This window comes from Notamacropus eugenii, chromosome 5, assembly GCF_028372415.1.
Source record: "Notamacropus eugenii isolate mMacEug1 chromosome 5, mMacEug1.pri_v2, whole genome shotgun sequence".
NCBI classification, from domain to species: domain Eukaryota; kingdom Metazoa; phylum Chordata; class Mammalia; order Diprotodontia; family Macropodidae; genus Notamacropus; species Notamacropus eugenii.
In genome coordinates, this window is record NC_092876.1 from 110,837,843 (window position 1) to 110,865,160 (window position 27,318).

At 39.5% G+C, this 27,318-nt stretch overlaps 1 pseudogene; it reads left to right on the forward strand.

Moving 5' to 3' along the window:
* On the forward strand, window positions 1-27,318 carry LOC140507658 (E3 ubiquitin-protein ligase TRIM21-like; annotated as a pseudogene).

The window sequence follows — 27,318 nt, forward strand, 5'->3', positions numbered from 1 at the left end:
AAAAAAAACGGAATAAAGCTTGCTGGCTGCAACTCCTTTCGGGTGCTCTGCCTGTTTATTCCCCTTCCCCAACAGGGAGAGGGAATTCCCTCCCCCGAACCAGGAGGAGGGCCAGAGACATCTGAGGACCGGGGATAGGTAAGTAGAAGGCGAAGGCCCGGGAGTCGCCCCGGGCACTTACCCAAATTCATTCCTCAGACAATTAAAGTTTGGGAGAAATCTGCAACCATCCTAACCCTTTCCCCATAAAAGAATTCTGTTAAGCTCTGGACAAAATAGGGGGAGGGGTGGATGCCTTCATTGACCAGGTTGATTTTAATGAACTTGCTTTGAAACCTTAACCCAGCACTCTGTTTTGGTAATTGAGTTTCTGCTAGTTTGAGAATGTTGGGCTTTAATAAACCTCAAAAAGGGCAATTTGTGTGAAAATCTTTATTAAATTGTGTGCAAAACCTGATTAATTGGTGTATCATTTGAACCTAGCCTCCTTAGAAATTGTCTAACCCAAAGCTTCTTCTAGATGAAAGTCATCTCAGGGACCTTCTCAGGAGGCCAGAGATCTCTCCAAGGAATGCTGATTCCCCCTCCCCCCCACATCTTTTTTTGGATCCACTTAGGTCTTAGGGACTACCCAAAACTCTCCACCTAACCGGGGCTTTTGTTTTAGTTTGGTCATTTCAGTTGTAAGACTGTCTCTCCCACCATCCCATTTGAGTTTTTTTTCCCTATGTGTCCATGTTTTTATTTCTCTCAAGCTGGTTTGATATGCATTGCATGGGAGTTACAGTGCAGATCTGGCTCAATTTGGGGTTGAGGGGTACAGAATTATATACCTTTTCAACAGGGGTGGATATCATCCCACCATCATTCTACTTCCTGACAGAGGAAATATCTATTCAATCAGATCAAACCACCCCCCCACCCACCACCCCCCATACCAGACCAGTCCCAGTCTTGGGCTGTCTAGACTGAAGGATCTGTCAGCACCCAAGCAGCTTGCAATGAAATCTCATCAGTAGTGTTCTTGTGAAGAACCATGGAGAAGGAGGCTGGTATGGCTGGGGTGGGGGGACTCTGAGTCTCTCAGATACTGATTACTAAGATTTAAAATCACTTTTCACATGAGAAATGACTATCTTATAAAAATTATGGCATCAATGACACATTTTTTAAAATTCCGTTCTTTTCCCACATGAAATAGCAAGGTTAAGAATCCAAGTGAGATAGACTGGGAAAGGTCTTTGTTACTATTGTCATTATCCCCATTACTTTCTCCCCCTTTCATTCTCAATTCACCCTTCTTTTTTTATTTTAATTTTTTATTTTAGACTCAAATATCAGAACACAAATACAGAATAGAGAAAAGGAGCAAAAGCATATCATAAACTTAAATACAAATTAAGATAGAAAAAAACCCATATTATCGCTTAGCAGAACATAAGAGAGAATTCAAAATATGTAACAATAAATTTTCATTTGAAGAAAGCGTGTGTGATAAATAATACGGGTTGGGTTGAGAGCTGTCCATCTTTTCCTGCTTCCTTGTAAGATTTCTTTTGTTCTCTGCCACAGTTGTTCCCTTCCCCCTCCCCACCCCTCAAAAGGCTACACTTAAGTGGGGATATATTTCTCTCTAACTATAGATCCATACATGTGCATACATACATAGACATGTACATTCCCAAACAAATTCTACTCCTGAGTTTTGTTTTAAGTTCATGCACATCTCTTGTTTCTGATGCCTCCTGCCTCCTCTACTTTACTTCTACTGGCTACCTTGCCCTCCTATTACTTGCCTACCCCCCTCCAAGGGATCCCTCCCCTATCCTCCCATTCCCATAAATCTAAACACCCTTCTATAGCCCCCTCCTGGTCTTGGGTCCACCCAAAACACTTGTCTTCAACCAATAGTTTTGATTAGCCCAAATGATATTGAATGTTTGTCTACATGCAGTGGTCTCTGTGCTTGTACCCTTGTTTGAAATGTATATAATGTGAGACAACAGAGATTCAGGGGGAAGTTGGCCACACTTTTTCTGGCTCTCTCCCCTCTGTCAAACTGGTAATAAAAGTCTTTCTAAAAAATTTTTTTTCAAAGCATTCAGTCTGCTCTCTGACAATCTTCATCATCCTCCTATCACTGGAACATGGATGCTGCATTGCAGCTTTGCACTCTAATAGGTGAACTATTGCCTTATTTTGCCCAGGACTAGGTCTTCATACCTCTTTCTACAAATTTATAAGCCATGTTGCCAGATCTGTCTCCTTCCCTTTCTCTTTCTCTCTTTATCTCTCTCTCTCTCTCTCTCTCTCTCTCTCTCTCTCTCTCTCTCTCTGTCTGTCTCCCTCTCTCTCTCTCTCCTCTTAATTCTCCTATATATGTTGTCTCCCTCAATTAGACTATAAGCTCTTCAATGCAGAAACTGCCTTGCTTGCTTGTAGCCCTAGTGCTTAGCACAGTCCTTGGCACATAATAAATGCTTTCAAATTAATTTATTCATTCATATAGTCCACCCCCTTATTTTGCAGAGGAGAAAACTGAGGCCCAGAGAGGGGAAAGTGACTTTTCTCAGGTCACACAGGTAGGGGAGCAACAGAGCTGGTATCCCAACCCAGACATTAATAATTGGCCTTTCCATTAGGAGAACAATGTATGAGTAGTCCACTCATAAGTTATCTCATAAGCATGACAATGCAGAGGGATAAGATGTTGTCAGAGACAGAATATTCTGGCCTGGAAATGAAGAGGACTTGAATGGATTCTGGTCCTATCTCTGACATGTAATTGTTTTGAATCTGGGGCAAGGCACTTAATCTATCAGTATTCCCAAACAACTCACTAAGATTTAAGTTGCAGAGTAATTATCAGTCCACATTGGTAGAGGGAATTTCCTCCCAATGGTTTCCCTATGCCAATGAAAACACAGGTCAGGTCCAAAAAAAAAAAAAAAAAAAGATGGTACATCAAATTGTGTACAAATGCATACATAGTAATGGGTGACAAATGAGGAACTATCCTTGGAGAATAAAAACTCTTCTTTTTATTTTTAATATCTTTTTCAGTTATGAAATATCTATTTCCTTCCTCTCTTACTTTTCTGTCCACTATCTGGGGAAAAAAGAAAAGAAAAACAAAACCCTTGTATCAAATATTAATAGTCAAACAAACAAATTTCATTGGCCATGTTCAAAACATGTCTCATTTTGCAACCTAAATGCATCATCACCTCTCTGTCCACAGGTGGATAGCATGCTTCTTCCCTGGCTCTCTGGAATCATGTTTGTCATTTGCATTGATCAGTTTAAGTTTTTTAAAGTTGTTTGTTGTTACAGTGTTAAAAAAAAATTTTTTTTGGTTTTGGAGTTTGTTCTCTATGGGCATTTAGTTGAGGGACATGAAATTGTGGCAACTGGGGGAATGAATGTTAAGGAACGTGGAGTCATAACTTAAAACCACGACCATTTCAAATATGAACACTACTGGGCCCCTGCAGAGGCTAATGAAGATCTCACTGAGTAGCTAGATCCACCGAATGGGCCTCAAATAACTTCAGGAGTCAAACCAAAACCAAAAAGATTGATGAACAAGCTAAAAAAGACTGTTCGCTCATAGCAACTTAAGCTTTTTAGGGTCTAGATTTGGTTTTGATGGCTTTTCAGCTCTGCTGGTAGTACAGAAGCTTCTGTGACAACTTAGAATAGTTAAGAAAAGTATTTTAGAGGCGGGGACTGGGGTAGAGCATTCATGGTTGCTCACTGTGGGGCTCCTTAGTTGGAAAGCATGAAATCCCTCAATACAGCCAGCCGAAGGGTTAGAGGTTGTCTAGTTAGAGCACTGGACTTCCCTGTCACATCTCAATACCTTTTATAAACCTGAAAGCTCATGCATTTGATCTTGGAGGCTAAGATCAAACAGGGTGGAATCCTTCCCAGGTGGGAATGGAATGCATGGGGCCACTCCTTTGTTTTATTGCCTTTCATCTCCAAATTCTGGGCATTGTCTTTCCATGGGGCTGAAAGGGAAGGTGGACTCTTGGCCTGGCTGAGCTGGAGTGGGGAACCACAGTGGTTTAGGAAAGTGCTTGGTGGCAAGGTGGTGGGATTCTAATGAGTCGGGGGAAGGCAGTGCAGGACCCATCCCAGAGGAACCTAATTTCCTTCCTGAGTGACTTCTGGGAGTGATTGTTGATTAATTTTTCAGACAGAATGAAACTAAAACCTACAACTGAAATAATTTAGAAAATTAAAATGTCCAGGAAAAGGGAAGAGGCAAGAAAGGGTGGTCTGCTCCTCACAACCCTCAGTTTGTCTAAATTGCGCATTGTATAGGATTTGCTATTTGTCTTCCTTCTTGCAGAGGACCATGACATCAGGGAGGAGACGCTAAGACAGGCAAGTGAATTGGATGAAAGTGAAGGAGGGCTGGGCAAAGTTACCAGAAACCCTGAGGGTCTTCCCCTCCCAGATCTATTTTTTTTTTTAAATCACCCAATGAGCATAGCCTCAGTCAAACTAGGTCCTGATAAAGACCTTAGCTTGAAAACGTAAAGGTCTCCCACTGCATCCTGGACCATCTCCAGTTGTCCCAATCCATATCTGCTTACTGGACCCAGGTGGTTCCAGAAGAGAAAGTGAGGCTGATGACTTTGCACTGCCCTGCCTTACTTAAATCCAGCTCACTTACAAGTCATGATATCACCTTCTTGATGTCATGGTCTTCTTCCAGAAGGAAGATAAGAGATTTAAACAATAAAACAAGGAAATAACACCTGTTTGACCAGCACAGAGGCAGTTTCCAGATAAGATTGCTTGAGATGTATGTTGAGAGATGTCTCCTTAAACTAATCTTTAGATCAGACTTCTTAGAAGTGAGCCTTCCTCACTCTGGTCAGTGAAACCTAGAGTCTTCAAGTTAAGCATTAAACAAATTTGGTCTCTAACCAACAGGTCTAGTATATCAATCAGCCAAGCAGGGCTAGGTTCAAACAACATAATGAGATTTTTCCAAGTCCATTGGAACCCCAAAGGGGCCTCTAATCCTCTCTCACTTCATTCACCGTGTGTCTACAAAAATATGGCCCATTCTATTTCCTGGAGACCTTCTTTCCTGAAGAACCCTGGAACCAGCCTTAGAAAGTATACAAGGAACCAGTAGTCTGTGCAATTGTTAAGAAAAGTGCATTTGGAGTCCTGATGGTGGGCTTTCAGATTGGAGCTGGGTCCTATGCTGTGATATTCAGCTCAGACTGGTCTTAGAAGCTAAGCCTGGTTGTCCCTGTTCAAGACCCTCATTGGGAAACCTGGAAATCCTGAGACCAGGGACAAGTTTAAATTCAGGGAGCTGTATCCCCATACTGGAACTACAAGAGACTAAACTTTGACCAACTTCTATCCTCCACATGTTCTCTGGGTGCTGCTAGCCCCTGAGTTTGTCAGCCTAGCCATTGGCATCCTTGACAGGATTTACAGATATCAAGAGACCTCAGAGGTCTCTGAGTACCTTATCTTCTTGATGGAGGTGGGGAACCAAAGAAGCTCAGGAAGCAGAATAGTGGAGCTGGCTAGAGTTGGGGATTAGTGGGGAGGTGATAAAAGACTGAACTAGGTGCCACAGTGGATAGAGTTCCTGGGCTGGAGCAAGAAATCTCCTCATCCTGAGTTCAAATGAGGCCTCAGAAACTTACTAGCCTTGTAACCCTGGGCAAGTCACTAAACCCTGTTTACCTTAGTTTCCTCATCTGTAAAATGAGCTGGAGCAGGAAATGACAAACCACTGTAGTATCTTTGCCAAGACAACCCCAAATAGGGTCACAAAGACTTGGACATAACTGAAACTGACTGAACAACAAGGAATTCTCTCCATGTTGTGTGAGAGAGTGCCTTGGTAATTCCAAAACTTCAGATCCTTTTCTTGGGGCAGACTGGAGCCACCATGGACCACCATCTCCTGGCCTCTTATTCACAAAATATCTTGTTCTTCCAAAAACTTGTACCTGAATTGGTTTACCCAAAAAGTGGAGTTTCTGATGTCATGCCTGCATGCAAATGAAATAGTTCTTGATTTAAAAAAAAAAACTCTTTGATTTTAAAAAACTCGAGTTGGTAATTACTTTCTAAATTGTGTTGTTGTTGGTGTTGTTGTGTTTGCCATGACATCAGGATGATAACATGACTTGCAGTTGATCTTGATTTGAGTGAGGGAGGGCTGTGCAAGGTTACGAACCTCACTTTCTTCTCCTGAGCCATCTGGATCCAGCAGCCTGATATTCATCAGGATGACTGGAGATGGCCCAGGATGCAATGGGAGACCCTGGCCCTTTTCTAAAAGTTGTTAGGTGACAAGAAGATACATGAATTTGTCAGTGAGTCAATTAACTCTTTGTTTCCTAAAAACAAAGATTTCAACTGAAATGCCAACCTCTGCCTGATATCAATGGCAGCTCCTCCCCCAAGCCACCTGCATAGCTAGGGCCATCTCCAAGGAACTTGGTTAAGTACAAGTTTGTTTTCAAATTCTTTCCTCTTTGATCCTGAGCTCTTAGAAGGGTGGGATCATGTTTTTGTCTTGCTTAGTACAAACCCTAACACTTAGTAATCACTTAATAGTTGATTGAATTAGAGGTGATCTAATTACATCATCTCATTTTACAGAGGGGGAAACTGAGGCCAGAAAGAGATTTTTTTTTTTTTCTCTTTTAGTGACTTGGACAACTTCAGATAGAAAGTGACAGAATTAGGATATGAAAGAATTTTCTTGGAAGGGACAAAGTACCTTGTATTTCACAATTGATTCATCTCAATACTTCAGCAGATTACTTGGGTGGGGGAGTATGTGGTGAAAACATATATAAGCCCCAGCCCTTACTCACTTTGGTGTCATATGCTGCTCTGGACTAATATGTATCCACAAGCTGGGCTCCAAAGGCATAGAGGCTTGAGAAGATATCCAAGGTAGGTGTCCCTCTAAGGAAATTTCTTTTGTTATTGAAGACCTCGGAATTAGTGAGGGCTAGAAACCATAGAGGTCATCTAGTTTGATCATCTCATTTTACAGAGGGGGAAACAAAGAATTTTTTTTTTCTCTTTTAGTGACTTGGCCAAGTTCAGAAAGATAGAAAGTGACAGAACTAGGATTTGAGCATAGGTACTGCCTTCAAATTGCTCATTTTTCCTTTGTAGCAGAATGTTTTATCTATTTATTGCAATTATTACTTATTATTATTATTAGCTAGGTTTGTGTGTGTGTTCGTCCTTTGTTGCCAAAAAAGACCATGCCATCAGAGAAACAATGACATGACTTGTACTTGACTTTTTTTTGAGTGAGGGTGGGCTGTGCAGGTCACCAGCCTCACTTCTCCAGAGCCATCTGAATCCAGTGACCAGATATTCATCAGGATGACTGGAGATGACCCAGGATGAGGCAATTGGGGTTAAGTATCTTGCCCAAGGTGACACAGCTAGTGAGTGTCAAGTGTGAGGTGAGATTTGAACTCAGGTCCTCCTGACTCCTGCACTGGTGCTCTATCCATTGCACCACCTAGCTGATTACTAATTAGTTAGGTTACACAGTGAGTAGAGCATTGGGCCTGGAATCAAGAGCCCTGATTAAAATCTAGCCTCAGACACTTATTTAGCTGTTTAATTCTGGGCAAGTCACTTAACCTCTGTTTCTCAGTTTCCTCAGCTGTGTAATCTGGGAAATATCCCTAAGTCTCAAGGTCATTGTGCTGATCAAATGAGATGATATTTGTAATGTTTCTAGCATAATGTCTGACACATAGTAGATGTAATAAATGTTAATAGCTAATATGGGTCAGAATATTCTAATCTGTAACAAAAGAAATGGAGAATTTCAAGCACGATTAATCAATTTAGTAGGGAGTCCAGGGGACCCAGATTCATTGGATCCAAGATCTTCCTCACCATCAGAGACCTCTCTTCTTGGGTGCTAACTACTTTTATACAGTTTTGAGAGCATTAACAATAGGAGGCATTCAAATCCACTGCTTGGTCAGTTCCAGAAGTGGAGAACTTTTATGGCGGCCTAAGGGAAATAAATGTCCATCAATCATAACCACTTTGTCAGCAGACCTCTCACAGGTCATGAGACCTTCCACAGGTCATCAACTCCAAGTAATCGGAGCAGCGGCTTTCCAACAACATCTCAGGGCCTTCCATAAATCATAAAATCCCTAGTTTTTAACCAATGCTATCCTAGCATCCAAGGAAGTTGTGAGTTTGAAGCAAAGGCCATCAGGGATTGGACAGTGGATATTCATAGGAGTAAGGGGGATTGCACCAGCAAATGAACCATATTATAGCATGTTACCAAGTGGGGGAGGGGACAATATAGCAAGCATATATTATATCTCCAACTATGAATCTAGCTGATAAATATAAGTAATATAATCTTCAATGTACAGTAGATTATTCATTCATAATCCTTATCCTAACAGCAACTTAAACTTAGTCATGTTCTGCTTGATTCACTACTACAATCACTGATGCCCATCAAATCACAACAAACTGAATAAATATGGGTTAATTTGAGTAAGGGTATCAAAGATTTTTCATACAGATACATTTCCAGTCTTGGAAAAAAGAGTGCCTGAGTTTGAATCCTACCTCAGATTTTAACTAGCTGTCCGTTTCTGGGCAAATCACTTAGCCTCTCATCCTGAGGTTCCTATCAACCATGCAGATAATGGCATTTATTCTATAAGGTTTTGTGTGGATCAAAACTGATAATATGCGAAAAGCATCTTAAAGCTCTATGCAAAGTTAGATATTACAATATGTCTCATCATTGTGCCCACCCTTCCAACTGATGGTGTCTACGTTTGTTGGAGACTCTGCCCCAAGTCTATTGGGGAAATCATCATTAGTAATTTCCTTGCTATGGTATTTCATGAACTATGTTTTCTGAACTTCAAAAATGGAGCAGTGGGAGAAATATCCTTACTTTGTCTCATTTTCTCTCTTCAGGGTCATGGCTGATGAAGAAGAAGAGGGTCTCTGTATTATCTGCTTGAATGAAGTCAATAAACTAATCACAGCTGAATGTGGACATACTATTTGTATGACTTGCTTCAAGAATAAAACCTCTCCCTTTTCTTGCTGTGCTGCATGCTGGGAATTCTCCCAGCTGAGAAGTCTTCAGGCTGACATGGCAATGCACCCTGGAGAAGGCATATGTGGGATACATAGGGAAGACCAGAAACTGTTCTGTGGCAGGAACAAGACCCTACTTTGTGTGACCTGCTCTAAGTCAGAGGGTCATGAGAATGACATACATTGGCCCATTGGGGTGGCTGCTCTGTGCTATAGGGTGAGTCATGCACAAATCAAAGTCCTTCTTCCAGGTGGCTTAAGGTGTTCATTGGCAGTGACTTCTCCATGCTCCATTTAATTGCTCCCACATTGGTCTATCACTTGGTTCTATCCTCTGAGCACTCAGCTATCCATCACTGTGGGATCAAACAGCCTCTCTTTTCTTCTGACTCTTGCTATAAATCATTAAAACAGTACTAGCTTATCAGGACTCTTGAATTTCTTAGCCTCCCTCCTATGTCCTAGCACTCAGACAGAAAAGAGATTTCCTAACGGTGTTTATTCTTGCTTTTCTTACAGAAGAAGTTCTGCATGCAGATGGAAATCTTGCACAGAAAGCTACAAATAGTTCAGGAACTTCTATTAAAGGAGAAGGAGCAACCTCTAGTATGGGCTGTGGCATGGATGGTAAGTATCTGGCTGTCTCCATCAATAATTTCTTGCCATCATTTTCAGCCATATTTGGCAAGTGAAGAAACTGAGATTCATAGACAGTGTGTCATTTATCACAAGATACTAATGAGTTCAGAAATTTGAATCAAATCAATGTCTCCTGACCTGAGAGCCAGTCCTGGGTGTTAAGTTGTCTTTAGCTGAAGCTGGCATCTAGCTCTGCCTTCTTGTTTCAGCTTTCTGACTTCAGATGCCCAGTCTTAGACCCCTTCACCAATCAAAGCAGAAAAGTGGGGACTCAAGAGGGTGATTAACTTCATAGGAGTCCTTTGACAGATAAACTTTGGGAAGTGAAGAGATTGCTAATACTATGTTGTGATAGAGTACTTGGAAAATGGTGAATCAGATCCTTCCACCATCATCTTCCTTAGTAACAGTCATTAAACACACATTAACTTTCTCCTATATTACAAGTATTGTTGACAAATGATGGTATAAATCAAAAGACCAAAGATGGCCCTTGCTCTCAAGGAACCCTCAGACTAATGAGAGAAAACATGAAAGCAGACATGTTCAATAAAGATATATACAAGGTCAAATGAAGAAAATCAACAGAAGGAAGGAAGAATCTAACATGAAAAGAGGTGGGGAAACACTTCTTATAGAATGCATGATTTTAGCTGGGGCTGGAAGGGATCTGGAAACCCATCAGGCAGAGATGAGGACAGAGAGAGTACCCAGCATGGGAGGAATTCCAGTGATAAAAGAATGTGTGGATGGAGAATCCTGTTTGAGGAGCAGCAAGGAGGCCACCACTGGATGCTGGAGTACATGGAGGGCCATGATATTAAGGAAGACTGTAAAGTGTAGGAGCAGATTTCCACAGCATATTTCAGGCTTACATGGGCAAACCAGTCAGGCAGACATGTTCTTATTATCATGCTTATGCAGAAGAGGCAAGTTAGAGGTCTCAGAAAGTAGGTAAGCAATCACCGTTTTACATTCCTAGTGAGGAAACTCCTACAAATTTTGTAAGTTACACAAATGAGATGCATTTAATAAGCAGAAATAACACAAAAGGATCAGGATTTCCCCAGAACTTAGCTGGCTTGGGATCTAGTAAGAGAAAGGAATATGAAGTCATGCGTCCTTCAGTATATGTTGGAGAGTTTTGTAAGTGTCAGGAAGGTTGTATTACCCATTGTGGGAGGCTCCAGGAAGGCCTTGTAGCCATTAGGGAGTAATATGACCAGAGATACAAAGGCAGGAAATCTGGCTAACTAGAGAGAAGGCCTGAACATTGGAAAAGCTTCTCTAAAGGTAAATTGACTCTAGTTTATGGAGAAGGGTAAATTTTTGGCAAAGAAATATCAGTTGTACAGGAAATAGGGAACCATGACCACCACATTATGATAAAAAGAATTTCTTTTTTAAAATAGTATTTCATTTTTTTCCAATTAGATGTAAAGATAAGTTTAAAAATTCCATCTTTTTTACAAAACTTTTGAGTTCCAAATTTTTTCCCTTTCCTCTCTGACCTCTCCTCTTCTAAACATTAAGCAATTTGATATGGGTTTTATATGTGCAAACATGTAAAACATATTTCCATATCAGTCATGTTGTAAAACAAGAAATAGACCAAAAGGGAAAAAAAAACACAAAAAATAAGTTAAAATAGTATGCGTCAATCTTCATTCAGACTCCATCAGTTCCTTCTGCATATGGAAAGCATTTCCCATCATGAGTCCTTTGGAATTGTCTTGGATCATTGTAATGCCCAGAAGAGCTAAATCATTCATTACTTGATCATCACACAATGTTGCTGTTATTGTATGCAATGTTCCGGTTCTGCTCATTCCCCTTTGCATCAGTTCAGATTAGCCTTTCCCAGTTTTTCGCAATCTGCCCATTCATCATTTTTTATTGCACAATAGTATTTCATTACATTTACATACCATAACTTGTTCAGCTATTACCCAACTGATGGGCATCCGCCAATTTCTAATTCTTTGCCACCACAAAAAGAACTGCTATAAATATTTTTGTGCATGGAGATCCTTCTTTTTTATGATCTCTTTGGGATACAGACCTAGTAGTGGTATTGCTTGATCAAAGAATATGCACAGTTTGATTGCCATTTGGGTGTAGATAGATGTAAGGTGGTATATCAGAGTTGTTTTAATTTGCATTTCTCTAATCAAAAGTGATTTACAGTATTTCTACGTATGACTATAGATAGCTTTGTTTTTATCATCTGAAAACTGTCTGTTCCTATCCTTTAACCATTCATCAATTGGAAAATGGTTTGTATTATAAATTTGACTCACTTCTGTATATATTTAAGAAATGAGGTCTTTATCAGAGATACTTGCTGTAAAGATTGTTTTCCCAGCTTTCTACTACGAAAAATTTCTGCTGAAGCTTTAAAAATAAACCTATCCCCTAATTGTAAAGCAGCCATAATCAAACGTAGATTCACATGCTTTCATGGAGCTTATGAATGCTGAGGGAATTAGGAAGCAGACAAGTAATAAAAGAGGAAGGAATGAAGAAAAAATTCCTGGATGCGAGTATTAGAGGTGCCTTTAGGAAGGAAGAATAGTGAAGGAGGCAAGTGTCTCTTACAAACTAGAAGAGCTGTCAAACATATTAAGTATCCAAACATGGTATGGTAGGTGTCAAAGATGAAATTAGACTTGAATGGATTAGATGAAAGACAATTCTTTCAGGATAAGAAATGTAAGAGGATGGATAAAGATAGATTGGAGAAAGTTGCTTGACTGTCTTAAGAACTCTAAAAAATTCAAACTGGAAAAGCCCTTTGATGTCAACTATGTGATTTTAAAGGATCAAACTGAAGTCAGAGGCTAAGCAGCTTTTGCCAGGTTACACAGCTATCTGGAAGGGGAACTCTGGGCTCCTGACTCCCGCTTGGTTCCAGCGCTCTTTGCAGTGTAGCACATAGAGCAGGTAGGGAAGAGGAGATTTGGGGAGGCTATAGTGTTGCCCTTGGTATGTCTTCTAATATCTTTTTCTTAAGGACTATGAAAACACAAACCAAAAAATGTTTCACAAGAAATTTCACCAATTATGGGAATATGTAATGAAGAAGGAGAAAGCAGAGTATGAGGAACTCATTGTGTGGAAGGAGAACAAGAAGTTAATTGAGCTCTATCAGAGGCTGAGGGAGATGGAGGTTATACAGGAACATCAAATCATGGAGGAAAAGGAGTGGGAGGCCATGGTGTCCAGCCAAAGCAGATTGCTAACAGACACAATCACTGAGCTGGAGGAAAAAATGCAGAAGCCAGATGTAGAAATGCTACAGGTGAGACTAGTGTAAACTCATGGGGATCAGTTGCTTATGGGGACCGGAAATCTAGAACATCTTCTTTCACTCACCTCCCCAGATCCCAAAAGATTTCTTTTCAGATCTTCCCTTGTCTCTTGCTGTATTTCCTTGTGTTTGGGGGAAGAGGGGGGAAAAGGGGGTTCCTCCTGAAAGATGAGATATGTGACTACAGATGTTTTGGTCTGAGATCAGCATGCTGGGGTCAAGTGATCCAAGGACTGGAAACTGGGAATCCTGTTCCTTTTGCATGGATCTATTATCATGTGTAGTCAGCAGCAGCTGGAATGAGGCACAGGAAGCACTCTTGGTTTCCATGCTGCTGTGGAGATGGCTCCAACAGATCCCCATTCATTTCTAGGAGGTCTTTTATTATCAGTACTTCTCTCCTGTTTTTCTCAGTATGATAGAGAATGCCTGAATAGACCTTATCATAAAATGAGGTAAACATGTGGTGCCCTGGAGATGCTTTTTTTTCCTGTGCTTTATTTATTTTTAAATTTATTTTTCTCCAGTTACATGTAAAAACAATTTTTTAAAATTCATTAAAAATTTTTTGAGTTCCAAATTCTCTCCCTTTCTTCTTCCCCACCCCATTCCCTACCTCCATTGAGAAGGCAAGCAATTTGATATAGGTTATACATGTGTAGTCATGCAAAACACTTCCATAATAGTCATGTTGTGAAAGAAAACAGACAAAAAAAATCTCAAGAAAAATAAAAGTTAAAAAAAGTATGCTTCAATCTACCAATCTGCATTCAGACACTATCAGTTTGTTTTGCTTTTTGGTCTGGGGATGGATAGCATTTTTCATCATAAATCCTTGAGTGGTCTTGAATTCTTGTATTGTTGAGAATAGTTAAGTCATTTACAACTGATCATGTTACAATATTGCCGTTACTTTGTACACAATACATCTCACTTTGCATCAGTCCATGTAAGTCTTTCCAAGTTTTTCTGAGAGCATCTTGCCCATCATTTCTTTATAGTACAATGGTATTCCATCATAATCACATACCACAACTTGTTCAGCCATCTCCCAATTAATGGACATCCTCTTAATTTCTAATTCTTTGCCCCCAGAAAAGAGCTGCTATAAATATGTTTCTATATAGAAGTTCTTTTCCTTTTTGAAAATCTCCTTTGGGATACAGAACTAGTAGTGATATTGCTAGCTCAAAGGTATGCAAGGTCACATTTCTGCTAGCACAATGCAGGAACTGCCCAAGCACTTTCTGGCTTGGGAAGAAAGTTTATACCCAGAAACCAGCTTTTCCAAGTTGAGGTTTAGCGAAATCAAGAAAATAAGAGAAAAGAGGTGTGAAGGTCTCACATGCTCAGGACTGGGAGGCGATGGGCTTTTAAAGGCTGATGTTATGGCAAAGCTTTAGGAGAAATCTTTCATAAAACTTCACTGACCTTTTTTTCTTTCTAGGGTGTGGCAGAAACCTTGGAAAGGTATGTTTCTAGATAGTGGGTAATTACAGAGCTTAGATTGGGGCGTGGTGATGAGGGATTGAGGGAGAATGAGCCTGTGTGTTTGTTCAAAAGAGATACAGGAATTATGACATTTAGTTAATGAAAGACACAGTCCTATATTAATGATTTTTCTTTCCTCTAGGAGTTACGTTTGGCCAAGTTTGAAACCTTTCACGCTGAATGTGGATGTTTCTTATGTCTCTGTGGTCACCAAATTTTTAAAACTCTTTAAAAGTAAGTGTTAGCCCTTTGGACAAGAATCTTTGGGCTTTCCTCACAAGAGTGCTAGGAGGCAAACAACCTACCTATTAGAAGTGTGGTTTTGAATGTCTGCTCTTGGTTACCAAGCTCTGATGCCCTTGTGTCTTTAACTTGGAAATTACTGCTAGTACAGTTAGGCACATTTACTGGGAATATGCCAAAAGACTGAGTAGAGAGGTTTACCTAGGGTGGAGTGTGGGAACAGCAGCAAGGAGAAAAACAAGTGAGGGCAAGAAGCAAACTCCGTGAGATACACTGAGACCTCTGTCTTTTTAGTGCTTCCTGGCTGCATTTGATTAGTTAGGTCTCCACTGAGACAGTCAGGGAGCTTTACTGGGGTGGATTCTTGCTTGGAAGCAGGAGCAGGACCTGTAGGAGCACACAGAGGGCTGTGGGGGTAAGTTGGAGGCACTAGGACATCTGAGCAGGGTGCTTGGCATATAGTAAGTGCTTATGGGTTTTTTCACTCCGTCCTGAAGGGTAGAAACACCAGGAAATGGGACTCAGAGGAAGATTTCTTAGGGGTCTAAGCAGATGATGATTTTAGTAAGTAGTCATGTGCCTCTTTCCTAAAATATGTATGATAAAGAAGGACTAGGCAATGGAGGATATAGTAGTCCAAAGGGAAAGAAGTTACTGGATCAGAAGCACAAACCATTTCACTATTCCTGACTCCTGTAGGACCCTAGAAAGCTCCTTTTCTAAGTCACTTCATTTCTGTCTGGGTGTGGTAGGTGGGAGGTGTGTTGCACTAAGTGACTTCTACGAGATCCCTTCCAAATCTATGATTTTATATGTTTTGGAAGTGAAATCAAAATCAAGGAGCTTGAGACCAGCACTGCTGTGTAAATGGCTCTTCTCCTTTGAGGGCTGTTCTCTGTACATTTGAAGCATGATGGGAAGGCAAAAGGCTTTGTTTGATACTCAGACTCCAATAGCCCTAAGAAATGAGGAAATTCCATAGAAAGGTCTGTATTAAGAAATAATCCCTCAGATGTTTAGGGAACACTCATCTGCCCCCTAAGAACATATTATTCCTATCTATAGACACAGGGAGACACAATTTCCTCCTAGTCTCTCTTCTTTCTCTGCATAATTAACTAAAGGGATGAAGGATTTAGGGAGGTAAAGACTGGAAACTTATTTTCACTTCTTCTTTGAAAGCTTTCTTATCCCATAAATGGATGCTCCAAAAAATAGATATGGAGGTCTATTAGAGAAAAAGGAAATGGCAGATAAAGAGAGCTCTAGTTTTCAGCTAGCATTGCTGTCCCCTTTCCTAACCATAGCATAGTTATTTACCAACTCTTGCTTTGAAAATACCAGATTTTCTGGTTACCTGGGAAAGGAGCGTGTAGGATGAAAGTAAGGCCTCTCTCTCTCACGCAGGATACTGAAATCCCTTTCCTTTGGACTGATATCTTTCCCTTTTTATAGGATATAAGCTGTTAGAGAGATGCAATTTCTACAATTTGTCTGAGGAGAAAAAGAGGGCAATAAGAATCATCCCTGACTTCTTAAGTAAACCACACCTTGTCTATATATTTGGGAGTGTTCAAGCTGAGGACATCAGAGGAAAAACATTCATCATGCAGACTTATTCCTGAAATAAAATTGTTTAAAAGGAAGACTATGCAAGAACCTGTTACAACTTTCAGGAATGGCATTTAGAGGAATAAATCAATCATCTAGCAAGCCTCTTTACCTCCAAGAGAAAGGCACTATGATTAATGCCTGTGCACAAAGGCTGAGGTGATTCTGGATAGTGTTGAATCTATTGTTCTTAATAAACTTAACATCTTGTCAAATACTCGTGTCTATTGCTTTCATATTTGTCAACCATAAGATTATAAAATCTAAAGCAAAGGTTCTTAAGCTGGCATAAATGGAATCATCCCCCAATTTCCACACACATCCAAAATGTCAGTGAATAGATATCTGGGAGTCTGTGAATTCCTGTTGTTCTATTAAGATGAGCTTGCCAAACTATTCTCATTAGCAATTCAAATTACTGATGACCTGATTTGATCACTGTTTGAGAACTCAACTCATGGAGAAGTCACCTTGATATATACAATTAATGAGTATTCATTCCAATTTTCACAGTCTGGGATCTGTCTTTATTTGGTTGCAGGGTAGTCCAATGATAGAAGTAATGGGCCACTAGGTGGCCCTGTGGATAGCACTTTGGAACCAAAGTTCAAACCTGCTCTCAGCTACTTGCCAGTTGTGTGATACTAGGCAAAGTCATTTAGCTTCTGTCTGCTATGGTCTCCTCTGCTGTGGAATGGGAATAACATACCTTACAGGGTTGTTTTGAAGATCAGATGAAGTAAACTATGCAAAGCACTTTGTAAACCTTAAAGCACTCTAAAAATGTTAACTATTAGATATTATTAGTAATCGCTTCCAACCAGCATTTTCACTGACCGCATTGTAAATATGTCAACTCCTTGAACCAGCCTTGTGTAGTAAATTGGAGCTGAATATGGAACTAAGAGGTCTGAATTCAATCTCTAATACTCAAATTGAGTAGATCATGTAATCTATGCTAAATCCTGGGTCCTGATTTTCTGCTTTTACACTTCCATGAAGTAGAGACTTTAATCTCCATCCCTTGCACTGCCTTGTACGTAGTAGACAAGAGATTGTGAGTTGAACCAAACCTTTGACTTGAAAATGGGGTTGTTGTGAGGAAACAACTTTATTGGACACATAGGCTGAGATTTTAAAAGTACTAGAGAAATGTGAAAAAATTTCTTCTACCTTTGTTCAAATGACTAATTTAATGTCAATTATGTAGAATGATCATTAAATTCTTTCTGCACATGCATGGTCTTTGTGTCCTGCTTTGTATTTTCACAGCCTCTGTTTTCTTACCCCCAGGACTTGATGCTCATGTCTACCTCAGGAACCCAACAACTATCCCAATCAATGTCATAACAATCCTATCTTCAATTTTCATAGCATTTGGAAATGGAAAACTTGTCCCTGATTTTATCCTGCTAACAGTCTTCAACTGAGGAAAAAGAATGGATCAAATCCCTCCTCCCTTCCCCATTCCCCTAGACCTACAGTGCCTGGTTAGAGATGAGACAATATCTGCTTCTTCATTCAAACAGAAGCAACTGAAATTGTTCTTTGTGCTTCCAGTTTCTGTTTTCCATTCTAAATCCTGGGCTTTTCTTCTGACTTGCAACGCACATTTTTGACAATTGGCAAAGCGAACAATGTCATATTGTCCAAATATGTGTGAAAAAAAAACTCTAGTTCTATATACTTGCTGCGAGGGAATCAAGTTTGAGTTTTCATTTTTAAAGCTTTTCTACTTCTAAAGGCACTTTTTATAGCTTTCTCCTTCACCTGTAATTGAGCCTCATGTTGACAGTCTGTCAGAACCAGTGTTCTTCAGTTTCCTCCAGTTTTCTTCCCCTTAACCCCTACAGATTTTTCTGAAAGTCTTTCAGACCACAGATTGGCTTTTCTCTCCACATGATTCAACACTTGACTTGTCTTCACTGCTACTTTCTCATTCCTTCACCTTTGTATTTCTAAATCATCCAGAATCATTTCACAAATTATATCATATTCAAATTCATTTTTTCTATTCTGCTGAATCTTCAGAAAATTTATTTCAAAACTTGTCCAGTAAACTACTTCCAATTTTGTTTCTTATTTAAGCATTTCAAAAGGTATGATCTCACAGTTCCTTTTAGTGAACATTAAGCCTAAGCTACCCAGGCAATCAAATACTAGCCAATCATTCCTAGAAGAACACGAAGGTCCACTCTTAAATGATATTTTTAATTTTTCCAAATGATTTACTTTAGACTTAATCCAACCTCTTTCAGAATGGAGAAATGAATGAATACTCATGCTAGATGGTTCTCAAGTATCAGATAAGGCTCTATCAAACTGTTTCCCTCTTACTTCTTTGCGTTAGAAATCAGTAGAGAAACCTTTTAGACTAGTCTACACTGTGTTTAGGACTGAGCATTATGTAGTCTGTGACATCAACTTTTCTCCTAAATATATTTACTTTTTACTTTTTCTTTCTTTAGGAAGACATATAGTGAAGGAGAAATTTGGGTGCTGTTTATATACAAATCTACACAGTATCTACTTTAAATACTCCTAGGGATCTGTACCTCCCCAAAAGCCTGTTTCAGATTGTATAAAACATTGAAACCACACTCCCATCATAATTTGAAAATTCATGTCATCTGGATTATTCTTTATTCAAAAATCAAACCTCTAGCTTGTTGTGCCACAAATTTGTGCAAAAAATAAGATGATCTGTTATATGATTTCTCCCATTCATTTTAATTCTTCTACACAGCATGAATATAGTGAAAATGTATTTAATAAGAATGTATGTGTAGAACCTATATGAAATTGCATGCCATCTCAAGGAGAGAGGGAGGAGGTACGGGAAAAAAAAATCTAAATTATATGGTAGTGATTGTAGAACACCAAAAATAAATAAAATTAACAAAATTTAAAATAAAATAAAATGATCTTCCCTCTTGTGCTTTTTGCATTCCCAACTTGGCCAGAATTAGGAACACAAAGATGAGACTATATCTTTTGAAAGCTTTGAAAAGAAAAGTTCTCACTCTTTTCATTTTTTTTTTCCTTTAGCTAATCAGACCACAGGGAAAAAGCAAGATTTACCAGGACAGACCATAGACAATATAGATATTGTGTGTGTATATACATATATATATATGTGTGTGTGTGTGTGTATGTGTGTATATATATATGTATGTGTATAAATGTGTGTATAAACGTGTGTGTGTGTGTATATATATATATATATGGATTGAATCACCTAGTAAAATAAGCACTCTTTACTCACAACCAAACCAGCACAGCATTTATTCTACAAAAAAAGACAGTATAAAACATCATTACAGAAATGTAGAAAAACAAAGCTAAGCAGAGTAACAGAAATATTTAGACACATCACCAGACCAGGGAGCACTGACATTTGAGTTCTCATTCACATCTGGGGGCCCCTTGATAGTGACTACCCAGAGTCTCTAATCTGGGAAATCAAAAAAGGTCTCAGGCAAAGCATGTTTCCCATGAGTGAGCCCCAATGCAAGATCAATCTTCTAAAATATATACGGCACCTAATTGGCTCTGCACCAGCACTCTATGTGACTTAGCACAGGGTGGGTTACAGCTCTGAAATGGGACAGAATTCAAAGGTGTAAGACATCCATGATTGATAAGGCAAAATATCTGTGTTCTAAAGAACACAGGATTGATTCCATATATTCCTAGAAGAGTTTCTTTGTGTGTTTGTCCTTCATTGCCAAAGATGATCATGCCATCAGAGAAATGATGACGTGACTTGCCCTTGACTTTGAGTGAGGGAGGTCTGTGCAGGTCACCAGCCTCACTTCCTCTCCAGAGCCATCTGAATCCAGTGACCAGATATTCATGATGACTGGAGATGACCCAGGATGAGGCAAATAGGGTTAAATGACTTGCTCAAGGTCACACAGCTAGTGAGTGTCAAGTGTTTGAGGTGAGATTTGAACTCAGGTCCTCCTGTCTCCTGCACTGGTATTCTATCCACTGCATCACCTAGCTGTGCCTTCCTAGAAGAGTGGTCAGCCCTTCAAGGAAGAGGAACCTGCCATATATGCTCTTACCTTTTTTAATCCTAGGAACACAGCCCCTTTTCCAAGGAGAAAAAAAAAGGGGGGACATATGTAGTCACATAGCCCTAAAAATGTACAGAGAAGACCTTTATATTCCCTTAACCCTTCACCCCTTTCCTATATTTGAGACAAGTCTGCCACTCTCTTCAGCTCTATCAGCTGATCGATCCTTCTCACCCTCCTAAAGATCAAAACAAATGGTTTCTGAGTATGAAAGACCAAACCCTTTTTAATGGGACAAAAAGCATCTTTTCCAGACAGTCATTTTGGGGCTTAGAATAACTTGCAATGTGCAAAGTAATCACATCTCGAAACTAGAATCTCATTCTAACTGAAATGCTCTTTAGTACATATTGAATATCCAGATCCCTTAAGAGACCTACAGCTAGAGTTAGGAGGTCTCCTTAGCCATATTAGTCAATCAGCAAAGCCTACAAAATGAGAAGCAAAGGGGGCTGGTTTCCTATGTAGTTCATCATCTCTGTTGGAAAAAAGCATGAGCTAGCATTTCATTGTAATTGTACCGTTTCCCTTTTGGTCTCTGGTAAATGGGACCCATTCTGAAATTCAGAAAAGGAAGTAAGATTCCTAAGTAAGAAATCCATCTTGAACGTTTCAAATTAGAATGCTTGATCTGAATCTCAGCTCCTCCCAACACAAGGTGGAAATTTATCTGGTCCAGGACAGGTTAAGGATTAAGTTAATTCAGAGCCACCAGTACCACCTCCCTGCCCTAAGCTTTGTTCTGATAACCTTGATCATGAGAAATTCACATTCATTGAATTAGCAGTGAGTGCCATGAATACCAAGTCCTCCAAACTGTACCTGAGAATGACCTCTATGGCAGAGCCAATGAGATTTGTTAAATCAGTATTACTTTTCTTCACTTTGTGGGAGAATTGTAGGAATTGAGTGAATCACACTGACTCCATCTTGTGACTTAATTCTGGATTGGGCCATTTCCCTTTTGATTCAATTATAGTTATAATCCAAACTCTGTCTTGTAGAAAAGTTTATTCACTTTTGAGAATTGTGAGGAAACTCCATTGCATTGTTTGAATTTGACTCTACATGGCTGGGAAGCTGGACAATGTCTCCCAGAACAGGGAATTGTACCTGCTGCCTCTCCCCTCCCAACTTGGAAATTCCATCTTTATCCTAGTCCGCATCCTGTTAACTGTTTTCCTTTAATGCATTAAAAGCTGTCTTCCCTCTGTAATGGGATTATTTGCCAAGCTGAGGAAGCTCAGAGGTTCAAACCTTCGTTTCCAGAGTTCAGATTTCACCCCTCACAATATTTAAAAAAACAAAAAGCAGCAAAAGCATTTAAGTTAGGAAAGTATGCTAAATTAGTGCACTACTTATTAGCTCAATCTAATTTCATCTGGGTGTTCAGGTAGTGATCTTAATCATTCTACCACCCCCAACTGATTATGTATCTCACTCATAAGATAGCTATTCCAAACCTATCTTCTCTCCTCCTGCCTCTGTGAGCTGAGGACACAATCCAGAACTAAAATAATATAGAAAGATGTTAAGTCATCCACCAATGGGAGAGCCAAAAAACTGTGGCTCACTCCCACTGAGTATCTGTAAGCTAGATACACATGACATAGGATTTAAACAAAAGGAACAATGATTGGCCAGCAGGGAGGCAGTTTCCATATAAGATAAATGGGTTGTTTGAGATGTATAATGAGAGAAATTCCTGGAAGTAAGGAGGAATTTGTTACTCTTTTTAGGGTTTAGTTTCCAGGCCCCATGGCCACAACAATCTCTAGTTCCCAGGTACTAGATAATAATTTCCAGGTTCAAGGTTCAAAACATCTCCACTACACTTGTGTAATGAGATACCGGATTGAAGTAACATGAAATTCTGAGGCTACTGCTGGCAATGTGCCCTCTTTGTCTGTTACCCTATAAATCAAGTGGGTACTGATCAGTAAGAAGGAATTGTAGGAACCCACAGGAGGATTTTGGTAATATATAAAGGAATGAGTACACTTGCATCAACCAAGCTCCACTGAAGCTTGAGAGGATTTAGGGGAGTTCACATGTTGGAATATGGTGCCTTTGTCAGCTGACCTCATTGAGATGTAGGGGTTGTTGACCCACCTTGCCTGCTCCTGGAAAGGGTAATTGGGGATCCTGTAGGAGTTGGTCCTCCCATTATCATGAAATCCCTTTGAGAAGACTAGACTAGACTAGACTAGAATAAAGCTTATTATTTAACCACTCCAAAGTTGTCTTCTTGTCTGCCTAGATCAGGAGTGAACCTGTGCTAGTATCTCCATCTGTCTTACAATTGGTATAGTCCATGTTGCCTATGCGCTTATCTGTTAGAGGCTGGAATCCAAAACACTGTAGTGTCTCCTGTGAAACAATTCCTTAAGTTTCTGGTATAAGTCATCAGATTCAATTAATTGAGTTTCTGGTCAACAAAAACTAGGTCTTGAGTTAAGTGTTAAATAAATTTGATTTCTAAGCATCAGATCTTGTTTTCTCAGGTACACATGCCAAGGTTTCACCAAAGCTCTATTTTTCCCTGGAGCAGCTAGGAGGTGCAGTGGATAGAGCACCAGTCCAGGAGTCAGGAGGACCTGAGTTCGACTCACCTCAGACACTTGACATTCACTAGCTGTGTGACCTTGGGCAAGTCACTTAACCCCAATTACCTCATCCTGGGTCATCTCCAGTCATCCTGATGAATATCTGGTGACTGGATTCAGATGGCTCTGGAGGAGAAGTGAGGCTGGTGACCTGCACAGCCCTCCCTTATCAAAACAAAGTCAAGGGCAAGTCATGTCATCATTTAACTGATGAGTTTTCCCCAAATGACTGAGATGTGAAAGGGGAAAGGACTAATAAAATTTAAGACAAACAGAAAGATACACATACACACACACACACACACACACACACACACAGACACAAGTTTTTTAAAGACATAATTGAAATGTCGAACACAAATGTACAGAGAAGGGAAGGAAATTTGATCAAAATAGAATTATGAATCTAATCTGGAGATTTGTTCCTGGTCTGGAGAGGATTAAGAGATCATCTAGATAGGATTCAAAATCGCTACTTTTTCTCACCTCAGGTTCCCAAACTGTATCATGTAAAAATTACATCTTTTCTTATTCTATACAGAGTAGTCTGAAAAGAAAACTAGATGACAAAGGTGCTCAATTTCAACTGCATATGTACTACGGGCTTTTCTGTCCCCAGATCCAGTCACTGACTTATCCCATTTTCTTTCCCCAGAAGCATGGCCTGTCTCCAAGAGCTGATTCAAAACTTACAGGAAGAGCTCATTTGCTCCATCTGCAGGGACTACTTCACAAACCCAATGTCCATTGAGCGTGGTCACAGGTTTTGCCAAAGTTGCCTCTTTAGGAGTTGGCAGGAGGCCTCTATGCCTTTCCCCTGACCAGAGTACAGAAGTGTCTCCCAGGCAGGGGAATTTAAAGTCAATGTGTGACTTGGGAAACTGTCATTTAGTGTCATGTCGTTTTCTGTATTCATCAGTCTCACCTCTTTCCTTACAAGATGAAATAGAAATTTGAAAGACAAATATTTTGTGTGAATTATAGAAAATGAAGTGATTTCTAAATGAGGAGAAGAATATATTGCTATCATATGTGCAAAGACAGTGGAGAGCTAATTTAGAAGGCCTGAACAGGAGAATTAGTGGATTGTCCCACCAGGACAGAATTCAAGGAGGAGGGTAAGAAACCAGATGTGGATTTGCTTCAGGTAAAGCCCCAGAAAATAAGATGAAGAAACATACAAGATAAAGTCAAGAGATAATAAGATGAACAATCCATGTCTCAAAGAAAAAAGTGAAGTGCTATATTCCATTGCTCCTCTGTACTCTTGCCAGTCTTTCACCATATACAGGCTAGTTTCTTCTCTTTCCCCTTTCTTCACCCTCTAGGGTAGTAAGTTCAACACTATCCGATGTTCTATGCACAATACAGGAAGCAGAGAGATCTAGAACATAGGTTGGAACATAGAAAGAAAGCGATATACAATGAGACTGGAACATAGTGGAAGAGGAAGATAGTAACGTAAGTGAAACTGCAAAGATAGATTGCAGCCATGCTGTGGAGAGTTTTAATGGCCAAACAAAAGGCTATTCAAGACCAATATTTCATTACTGAGGTAATAGGGAGCCACTGGAATTTAACTGATATGATCTAAAGTTCTAGGCGGACTATATTCAATGTATTGAGACAAATTAGGAGGTCATATTAATAGTCAAGATAAGAGGGGCCCAAATTTAGATGGTCATGGAATGAAAGCAAATATAAAGGGCAAATGTGAGAAATATTACAGAGATAGAAACTGCAAGATTCTCTCCTATTCTCTGGGTCCCTTCAAGGCAATGAATAGGTGATCAGTTCCAAAGTCTCATTCTCTTAATTCAAATCCATCTAATCATTGTCCTAACCATATATCATTTTTTTCTGTCCTTGGTATATGAAAAAAATATTAAATAACTAGATTTACTTCTCACTTCATTAGAAAGCACAAAAAAAATTTTTTTTTTGCTCTAATGGACCTTCACTGACTAGAGCACTGAGGACTGTGCCATTGGTCCATTGACATCTGGTGACATAAACTTGAAATTTGTTTTCTCTAGGAATGTATTTGTGCTGTAAAAGAAAATAGATGACCCAGCAATATTGCTTCTAGGACTGTATTCCCAAGAGATCATAAAAATGGGAAAGCATCCCACATGTACAAAAATATTTATAGCAGCACTCTTTGTAGTTGCCAAAAACTGGAAATCAAGGGGATGCCCATCAATTGGGGAATGGCTGAATTAAGTTGTGCTATATGAATGTAATGGAGTACTATTTCACCATAAGAAATAATGAACAAGAAGACTTCAAAGATGCCTGGAAGGATTTATATGATCTGAGGCTGAGCCAAAGGAGCAGAACCAAGAGAACTTTGTGCAAAGCAATGACCACAGTGTGCAAGAGTTTTTTCTGGTAGACTTGAAACTTCGTAATAACGCAAGAATTTTAAAAAAAAATAATTCCCAATGGTTTTCTAAGACAAAATGCCTTCCACACTCAGAGAAAGAACTATGGAATTCATCTGCAGAATGTAGCAGATCATGTTTGTATATGTGTGTGTGTGTGTATGTGTGTATTATGTTTTGATTTGTTGTATGATTTCTTCCATTTATTTTAGTTCGTCTACACAGCATGACTACAGTGACAAGGTATTCAACAGAAAAGTATATGTAGATCCTATATAGAATTGCATGGCATTGAGGGGAAGGAGGGGGGTGGGGGGGATGTGTGGGGGGGTAAAAATCTAAGTTTTTTGGTAGTGATTGTAGAACATTAAAAAATAAATAAATAAATAAATGTAAAAAAATTAAAGAAAAACAAAGGATAAAAAAAAAAAGGAAATAGAATCCTTCCATATATACATGACTATGCCTCCCATCCCTGGAGTTATGGAATGGATTTTCAATTTTAAAGGTGAGAAAATTGATAACAAAGAACCAGCTCATCTCCATGTCTTGTCCAACTTTTCTTTGGGTCAGAACCCACTTGGCTTTCACAGAATCCTGGAATGTCATGGCTGGAAGGAACCTACCTCAGTGACCAACTAGTTTACCTTTATCCAAACAACAATTCACTCAACTATTTATCCAACCTTTTTGCTTGAAAGCATACAGTGAAGAGGAGCCTGATAATTCTAAACACAAGCCATTCTTTTTATAATGAACAACTACAATTCACTGTTTCATTACCAGTAGAGTTTTTCTCACATTGAGGCTAAATTTGCCTCTTTGTATGACTTCTAACTATTTCTCCATGATCTGGCATCAGAGGCGGCCACTAGAGAAAAATTTAATTTCCCCTTCACATAAAAAAAACAAAAACATCCATGACTTGAAAGACCACTATGGAATGGCTGCAATGTCTTTACCAATTTCTTTTTTTCTCAAAATTTTCCAAATTTCTCAATTAACCATCTAACACAATCCCTCAGCTACTGGCCAAACCAAAGAACATACTGTTCCCCATATTATGGAGCTATACTGATCTGTCCAAGTTACTTTTTTTTGGATATCACTGTAATATATAAATATAAATGGCCACTTCTTGGTGTGAACAGCTGTCCCCCTATTCCCAGTAAAGAATACAATTTTGAGGTTGCCATTGATTGAACCAAATCTTCATCTGTCCACAGTGATCATCACTCTGGATCACAACACAGCTGATCCAGGTCTCATCATATCTGAGAATTTGAAGACTGTGAGATATGAAGGTGTCCAGAAGGAGTGCCTCACAATAGTTACAGATTAAGGGATTTTGCACTAGTTCTTGGTACTCAGTCCTACATTTCAGGGAGATGTTACTGGGAGGTGGAGGTGCAAAATAACTCTATCTGGTGTGCTGGCATCTGTGAATCAAGACTCTCAAGTCTTCTTTGTGCTCAAGACTGTACAGATATACAGTTCCTGCTATGTTTATGCCTTATCCCAGCACAATCTTTATTCCCAAGTCCATATAAAATACCATCAGGTCAGTGTGCCCAACTTAAAGGTGGGAATTCCTTGATTATGAACATGTAGAGATATAATTTTATAATGTGAGAAATAGGTATCTAATTTATACTTTCCCTATCACTTCATTCTTAGGACACCTCATGCCCTTGCTCTGTCTTTCTAAGAAAGTGTTGACAAATGATTGTCTTCTCACAATCTGCCCCTCATTGAGAGAAATCAAGAAATATACACTTATTGGCCAAATGCAATTGAGACACCATATCACCCCAATTCCTGAGTTCTGTTTATGCAAATAA